General features: G+C 44.7%; 2 pseudogenes; one reads left to right on the top strand and one right to left on the bottom strand.

Annotated features, from left to right (window-relative positions):
- The first annotated feature begins 7,380 nt into the window (after window positions 1-7,380).
- On the top strand, window positions 7,381-7,658 carry LOC119284362 (annotated as a pseudogene).
- An 18-nt stretch (window positions 7,659-7,676) lies between these two features.
- Window positions 7,677-8,202, bottom strand: part of LOC119284363 — a 1,321-nt pseudogene continuing 795 nt past the window's right edge.

Genomic DNA, 8,202 nt, shown 5'->3' on the forward strand with positions numbered 1-8,202 from the left:
TGGCACTGGTTTGGACATGTCCTCCTAGCATTCCAAATTATATGTGCTCTCCAGGTGCATCCGTTTTGTGGCGTTGAACAATGTTGGTTAGTCGTAGAGATTTTGTAAGAGACAAGCGGTCCAAATGGGTAATGCTTGCTTAGTACGTTGTATGAATGACTTGGTCACCTAAATATATTTGCGTTTATGTAGTGCTGATTAATGTGGTCACTTGTTATATTTCCGCGTCGGCTGAATGTGAGTTTATGTTATCCATGTTTAGAAGTATTTATTTCTGCTGTTATTTCCATTCAATATGACTTGCTGTCCATCTATGCTAAACATTGATGACACCCTGTTTTTGTAGCAGTAACAGAATTTTGTGGATGATCTCGTTCTATGCTGCATATACAGAGTGTAAAGAGGTGCTACTGTCATTTATGAAACCAATATGGAGCTTTTCTATATATTAAACAGTATGCATCTTACCTGATATAGTGAGCATGATTATATCTTTATTCTTTTCAGGGGAGACAGCAAAATGATTCTGCCCGTAGCTAAAACTATGCACTCTTTAAGTTTGCTATTTGTCACTAGCTACTACTAGTGCGTTTCTAATTAATTTGCTCTCATGCAGAATGGGTAATTCAAACGGCACATGCATCATGCAGAATGCTGGGACATATGGTATATGGTTTTCTAAATATGGTGTCATGCAGATTGCTCAAGTATTTAGTATGGGTAGATTGGGTTCCAAACCCAGGCTGAAAGTCCTGGTACAAGATCGGCTGGATCCTCACCCAGGCGAGTATCCACACATGAGACTTGCTGCTCAAAAATAAGATTGTAGAAGAGTGTGAGGCTGGGTGTGACATCTGCCATGCCCCTCTGGAGAGTGCTGACCATTTGATCTTCGACTGTCGGTGTGCCGCCTCCTTCCGGTGGAGCATCGGCGTCCACGTCCCCGACGGTGCCACTGTCCGCGAGCACCACCTGGTGGACTGTGGCTGCGGCCGTCGCCCCTGTTGCAGGTTGCAGCCAATGCCTTTGTTCTCCTATGCCGCTGACACATTTGGAAGCACCGGAACCTTGTCGTTAGTTTCTTGTATGGTGCACTGAGCCGTTTCACTGAACCTAGTTTATCTTGCAGTCTAGTAAAGTTTGGGGCCGCCGTTCACTCAAACATGGTATGACCAAGACAAGGGAAATATGTGTGTTCTCTGTAGTATGAGATGCACTATATTCTTCGACATTCAGAAATACATATTCTCTGTAGTATGAGGCGCAGTGTACTCTTCAACATTCTCTAGGCGGGTGAGAAAATTTACAATATTCTGCGAAACAAAAAACATGCAACAAACATGAACTGACACTGGGCACTGGATCAATATGTTAGTCCAATAAATCATATAATATGTTGCCAAAAGTGTATGAAATTTGTATAATATTCGCAACGAACTGCTATAACATATACATTTTGATACGGCTACCGAAGCAATCAAGCAAAATGAAAACCTGATTTTGGTGCTTACATTGCTAATGGTACAGAAATAAATAAAGAGTATAACAAGGGGACCCCCACATGCTAGGGGAACATTAATGGAGCAGTGAGGATCGACAACAGGTTTACTTACAAGAAAAGTAAATTTATACTCTTCGTATCCATTGACCCTCTCAGGCATTGGACAAGTATGGAACTACCAGTTTTTACTTTGTTCATGTCGTGGAGCTCACTTGTTTCTGTGTACAGGAGCTCCCTTGCTATTATGGTATATATTATGTATTATGTAGGCTTCATGCATATACGAGTTCTTATCATTTTGATGATAGGTCTCTTCGCGTCATACAAATAATTCGCTGCATTAGGTGCATCATAAGTGATTTTCTGTTGCCAATAAAGATGTGTTCGGTAGCTACAAGCTAGATCAAACATATGGCAATATGTTATTTCAAAAGAATCATGCTTATAGCCTATTTTTGTTTTGTTCGCAAGAAAGACCACATTAGCTTGCAACTACTTCCACTGTGTTGCAGGTTATATATAATTGCAGAAATCAGACCTGCTTCAGTATATCCTGTCATGTTGTAATTCCGAGACATGATATGATTGAAGATGACGTTCAGTAGCATGTTTGCCTCCTTATTCACTTGTTCTTTTCGTCGCAAACTAATGTTCTCTTTTCACTAATTTGGTGTGAACAGGAAGATGGGGAAAGTGCGATGAGGCTGTACCAAGAGAATCTAGCTACACTTGATCGAGTGAAGAAACACCAGGAATTTATGAGGTATGGAACTAGAGTTTGTTGTTGCATGATTTCTCAAGTGAAATGATGCCAACCCCTTTTCCTTCTTTCTGAAGGTCGCGCATTGCGTTTCTCGGGAAGGTGAACAAGTGTCTGAGATGGTCTTTCAAGCTTCTTATGCCTATTCCCACCGCAGCTGTTATCCTGAAAGTGATCGATCACCAGTTAGAGGAGAAGTGATTATGCCTTGATCTGTTTTATCTATCTACATGGCATGTATTATATATTTATGCCTGAAGTGCTTGTCTGGTGTATCAGGATTGTGTGGCGTATGTTATGCGATATGAGACATCCATTATCATGGTTAAGCAGTGATTCAGGCACTTGGTTATAAGTTTGACTGCCTGTGGAACTAAGAATGTCTGAAAACCATAATGCAAGAGTATCCCTATAATATGGCTCTCGGTCTCTCTAGAGATTTTGGTCTTACAAAAGATGGATAACTTGACAACATTATGTAATAACCTTGATGTGGAATGTGGAGGATGCATTGCCCCATTGCAAATTTTCCCATGGTTGTAGGAGACGATGTTGATTGAGTTACCAATCCTGGATATGTGCGCAGAAAAATATTGTGGAGAGACTCATATGTTTAACTGTTTGAAAGAACTTGAAATGTCAGACTGCCCAAGATCAAGAGTATACTTGTCGTATGGTTATCAGTGTCTTTGGAGATTTTGTCCTTGCAGAAGATGAATAGCCCGACCACATTATGTAATAACCTTGATGTGGAAGTCGGAGGATGCATTACCCCTATGCAAATTTTACCAACAAATTTGTTATCTTCTTTGTGGAAGACCTAGAAGCAAGCACTTCGAAATTCTGCATGTACACTTCAAATGTGGTTCAAAACCTATTAGGCTTTACAAAATACAGGTGACATTGGAGTATCTAGGTGACATTAGGGTTTTGGTTGATGTGTGTCTTAAGGTGTTATTTTACTACGAACTCTAGGGCTATTTGTGACACTTATAGGAATAGCCCAATGGATTGATAAGAAAGAATAAATTTGAGGTGGTTTCGTACCCTACAATAATCTCTTTGTTTGTTCTCCGCTATTAGTGAGTTTGGAGTGACTCTTTGTTGCATGTTGAGGGATTGTTATATGATCTATTTATGTTATCATTGTTGAGAGAACTTGCACTAGTGAAAGTATGAACCTTAGGCCTTGTTTTTAAGCATTGCAATACTGTTTGTGCTCACGTTTATCATTAGTTACTTTGCTGTTTTTATAATTTCATATTACAAAAACCTATATTTATCATCCATATTGCACTTGTATCACCATCTTTTCGCTGAACTAGTGCACCTATACAATTTACCATTGTATTGGGTGTGTTGGGGACACAAGAGACTCTTTGTTATTTGGTTGCAGGGTTGTTTGAGAGAGACCATCTTCATCATACGCCTCCCACAGATTGATAAACCTTAGGTCATCCACTTGAGGAAAATTTGTTACTGTCCTACAAACCTTTGCACTTGGAGGCCCAACAACATCTACAAGAAGAAGGTTGCGTAGTAGACATAATTAATCATATCAGGGGCTAACCCGGTTAATAAATTGTTTTTCCAGGCATTAATGACCATCTTAGCCAAGCACTCAACAACTAAGTTGAATAAAAAGGGAGATAGAGAGTCATCTTGTCATGCGCCCTTATGGCTTTGAAAGTAATCCCCAGTGTTGTTGAATTTTACACTAACTGTTCCATTATGGAGGATTTCCAACTACACCATGTAGGTTCAAAACCATGAAGCTCGCGACATTCTAAAATGGAGTTCTAGTTGACCTTATCGTATGCTTTCTCAAAATCTAGTTTCAACACGATCCATGTTTTTTTCTTGGCCTAGGTATGGTGAATAATCTCATGCAACAAAAGAACCACATCCATGATATTCCTCTTTTTGATAAAATCATTTATATGTCGACTAATCAACTTGTCGGCAAAAACAAAGACCATGTTGTGCAATCCCGGGTACGCTAACCAGCGTTTCCGACCCACATGCATCATGGGCCCGCTCCACGAGTGTCCCGACCCACCAACTAGGCCCAACCGGAGAGCAACACAAACTTATGACATGCCTTGAGCCCTCTCCTCGAAAAGACTAGTCTGATTGGAGGGAACACCCCCAACGTTACAAGGCATGTTCTGCCTCGTCTCGCAACTGATGTGGGACTAAACACGACAATCTCCCCTCTTACATCGGTCGCCATGGGCCCCCTAACATCAACTTTTCCAGCCCACCAACCATGACCAGCCACCCGTGAGTACATTAGGATTTATTTCGGGCACCTGAGCTCTAATATCAATTACGCAATGCCGGGTCCACTAACCATCATTTCTGACCCACATGCATCATAGGCCCGCTCCACAATCTTCTTGGCCCACCAACCAGGCCCAACTAGAGACATACACAGACTTATGAGAGGCAAGACTAGTCTGATAGGAGGGGACGCCCCCACTATTATAAGTCGTGTTCTGCCTCCTCCCACAACTGATATGAGACTAAACCCAACAGATCCTATTGACCAAAACTTTAGTAATATGTTTATAAGGGTTCAACGGTAAAGTTGGCCATCGTATCACGGATATGTCAGGCACTAAGTGAAAATGCTAGTTATTGACTAGAGGGGGTGAATGGGAGATTTTATGAATGTCTTCGAAATAGGCAATGTCTTGAAAGATGCGGAAGCTAAACAGAAGCAAAGCTAAGCAAGACAAGAGTAAAGCTACGCTATGCATGTGATGGCTCTATATTTTACGCATTTTTAGATCTTATTTGTTGCATGTTCTGTTCATATAGCATGTCCCATTGAACCAAATAGTTGTCCATTATGCATCATTATTGGCATTAATATTTTTCTTATGAGCATTGCACATTTAGTACTTTATTTAATTTTATTGGTTTTCTATGTTTCTTTGTGTCTACAGGTGATTTGGAGCAACCTAGGACCAAGCACGATGAAAGGATCAAAAATGGGTTCAATACGGAGACACCCACGGGCGAGACTTGGTCATTTCGAAGGTTAGAAAAGTTCAATTTTACAAAGTTCTCAAAAATCAAGATCTAAAATCAGAAATGGATCGACGTTGTTCTCACAAATCCAACGAGCCCAAGAACGTCAAAATCGGAGTCTGTATGAAGAAATGGCGACCGTTTTACCAGAGAAGGAAGGAGAGAAGACGACGTGCCATATGACCATCCATAGTCGTATGGCTCGTCATGTAACTTCCACACAACTCCAAAAGTTTCCCTTCAGATGGGATTCTTCATCGATTTCGTCCTGTTTGATCTCATGAGATCCTTGGCTTGCAGGAAGAGATTGTGAGAGGATTTGGCTCATCTAGTGCCCTTGGGTGCAACCCATCGAGGGAGGAAGCTAGGGAGGCGTCTTATATATCATCCTCAGCCCTAGTCGCAGCCTACAACATGGAATTCATCACCATCACATCCAAGTCCATCTCCATTGCTGCTCCATCCACCACCATAGAAGAGGGACAAGATCAAGGGAAGAAGAGGGGGCTCCACCATGCGAACACCGGCATTCGGGTCGGTGCCCTCTCCACCACGCCAGCGGTGCCATCTCCATCACCACCATCGCCGATGCTGCCATCGCCATCATCACCGCCATGCCTCCTCCCTCCACCGACTCGATGCCAGCTTGTAACTTCACCATCTCCTCTATGTGTACCATTAACTTGTTTGAGTAGTTGTACTTGTTCTCAAGGATACAAATGAACTACTTTATGATTAGAATTATTATGATTTCCATGTGATCCAATATGCTCTTGTTCATGTTTGAGTTAGTATTCTAACGAGTGTTGAGAGGAGGCTTCGCTTGCACTATTGCCATGATTGGCCGTGGAGGACCTACTGTCACTGTACATGTTATGATGTTGAGGGAATTCGAGGTGATAGTAAAACCTCAATCCTAGTCTTTGCAAGTTAACAAGTTAATAGGGGAGTTCAGGTATATCTAGCAGCGTCCACGGGGAAACTCTTAATTGACCATATGTGATAACCGACATGCGGAAGCTACGGTTCGTGGCGTATGTGGCATGAAGTATATGTTAGAGTAGAACATATTCTGTACCGGAACCGCCCACTTATGCATATGAAGAGTGGATATAGGATACGATAGAGAGTGTTTGCTCCGCACTTGATGCGCAGGTCATATTTGTGGTAATGACTTCGGAATCCTAGAGAACACTTTACTACTCAAGCACCTTCACCACTAGCGTAGTATATTTTTATTCCTATTTTTACCTTCTTGTTATTAGTGTAGTAAAACACTTTATCTAGTTTCCTAACAACTTATAGAGTAGACTATTTCTAACATGTGGCGATGTCTGTGAAGGCTACTACCCCGTGGCCATCCATGTCCCCTGATATATTAGCCGATGGGCTCTTTGCGGGTCGGGTGCTACATGTAGGAGACAATACCAAATGAAGTCCCATTTTTGTCCCCAAATGCGACCCGAGGTAAAAATACCCCTCGAACATGAATCGGTACAATTTACATAGGAATATGAAAAAAAACACGAATTTTAAAATATTTTTTGATTTAAAAATATATCCAATTCTTTTCAAATGTTCGCAAAATAATTTTTTTGAATTTCATAAATGATTGCAATGTTAAAATGGAGAAAATGAAATAAAATAAAAAATAACAGAAGAAAGTTGAAAGGAAAAAAACTAGTCAGGGAAGCTCCTAAAACCTTACCGGTGGAACCAAAACACAATATTTTTTAGCACACCAAAACATAGTAAAATGGGCCAGCCCATATATGTCCCATAGCATCTAAGAGCATCTCCACTAGACCCCCCAACAGCCTTCGCAGGCTCAAACTTTTTGCGCTGGTTGTAAAAAAAATCGCCCCAGCCATGCACCCAAGACCTCCTTTCTCGCTGGATTTGACGAAAGTTACGGCCGGCGCTTCCATGGGAAACCCAACGCGCTTGGGGCGAGCTGGGGGCACCGGTGCTACCTTTTTACGTGCAAATCCCTCTCTCTCCTCTCTTTCCACCTACCCACCCCGTCGCCCACCTTCCACCGCTGTCTCCTACTCCTCTTCTGCCCCGGCCTCCCCCGCACGCCATGGCGGCCAACCACCACCTTCGCCGCCTCGCCTCCGCGTCCTCCCCCGCTCTCTCCGCCTCTCCAAACCCCCTGCCTCGCCGCTCCTCCGCCCTGCGTTCTCCAGCTCCGCCTCCACCGTGGATCAGCCGCCGGCGGCGGCGGGCGCCGCTGCAGCCGAGAAGGGCGAGGCCCGGGGCACCGTGAAGGAGGAAGACGAGCCGCAGGCTGGTGATGCTGGCGCGACGAAGGCGGGGGAGGAGGAGGATGACGACGGCCTGGACCTCCTCCTCTGCCCCGGTCTCCCATCGCAGTCGGCCGCACAACCAGACCGCGTAGGTGCAGCAACAGATGGTCGGCGCCGTCCCGAGCGCTACCACGCACGCCAGGGCGAGCACAAGCGCCACTGCGAGCGCCCAGCTCGGGAAACGACGGCCGCCGCGGCTGGCTCCCCTGGTTGCTATCGGTCTCACCAACTCAAGAATAGGACCATCGGCACGCCCGGTTGCATCGACGCCGCGTCCCTGCCACCGCAGTGTCGCACGCTGGTCGTCGCTCGTGCCAGCTACACTGCGCTCCGTCGATGCTCTGTCGGTGCGCTCGCCGTTGCCGGAGCCTCAGCGGCTGGTGCGAATCTGAAGGAGCCCCTCCTTGTCCCTCGCCTTGGCCGCCAGCCTGAACTCCCGCAGCGCGGCGGAGAGCCTGACCTCTTGCTCGTCTTCTTATTCATGGCGTCACTCCGGCACAGGGACGACGGCCTGGACCTCCTCCTCTGCCCCGGGGCCTCCTCAACATCGTCACCGGCCCGGCGGCTTCCTCGCTGCGCGCTACACGCTCGTGGAC

The sequence above is a fragment of the Triticum dicoccoides genome, chromosome 4A (genome assembly GCF_002162155.2).
Source record: "Triticum dicoccoides isolate Atlit2015 ecotype Zavitan chromosome 4A, WEW_v2.0, whole genome shotgun sequence".
Lineage (NCBI taxonomy): Eukaryota > Viridiplantae > Streptophyta > Magnoliopsida > Poales > Poaceae > Triticum > Triticum dicoccoides.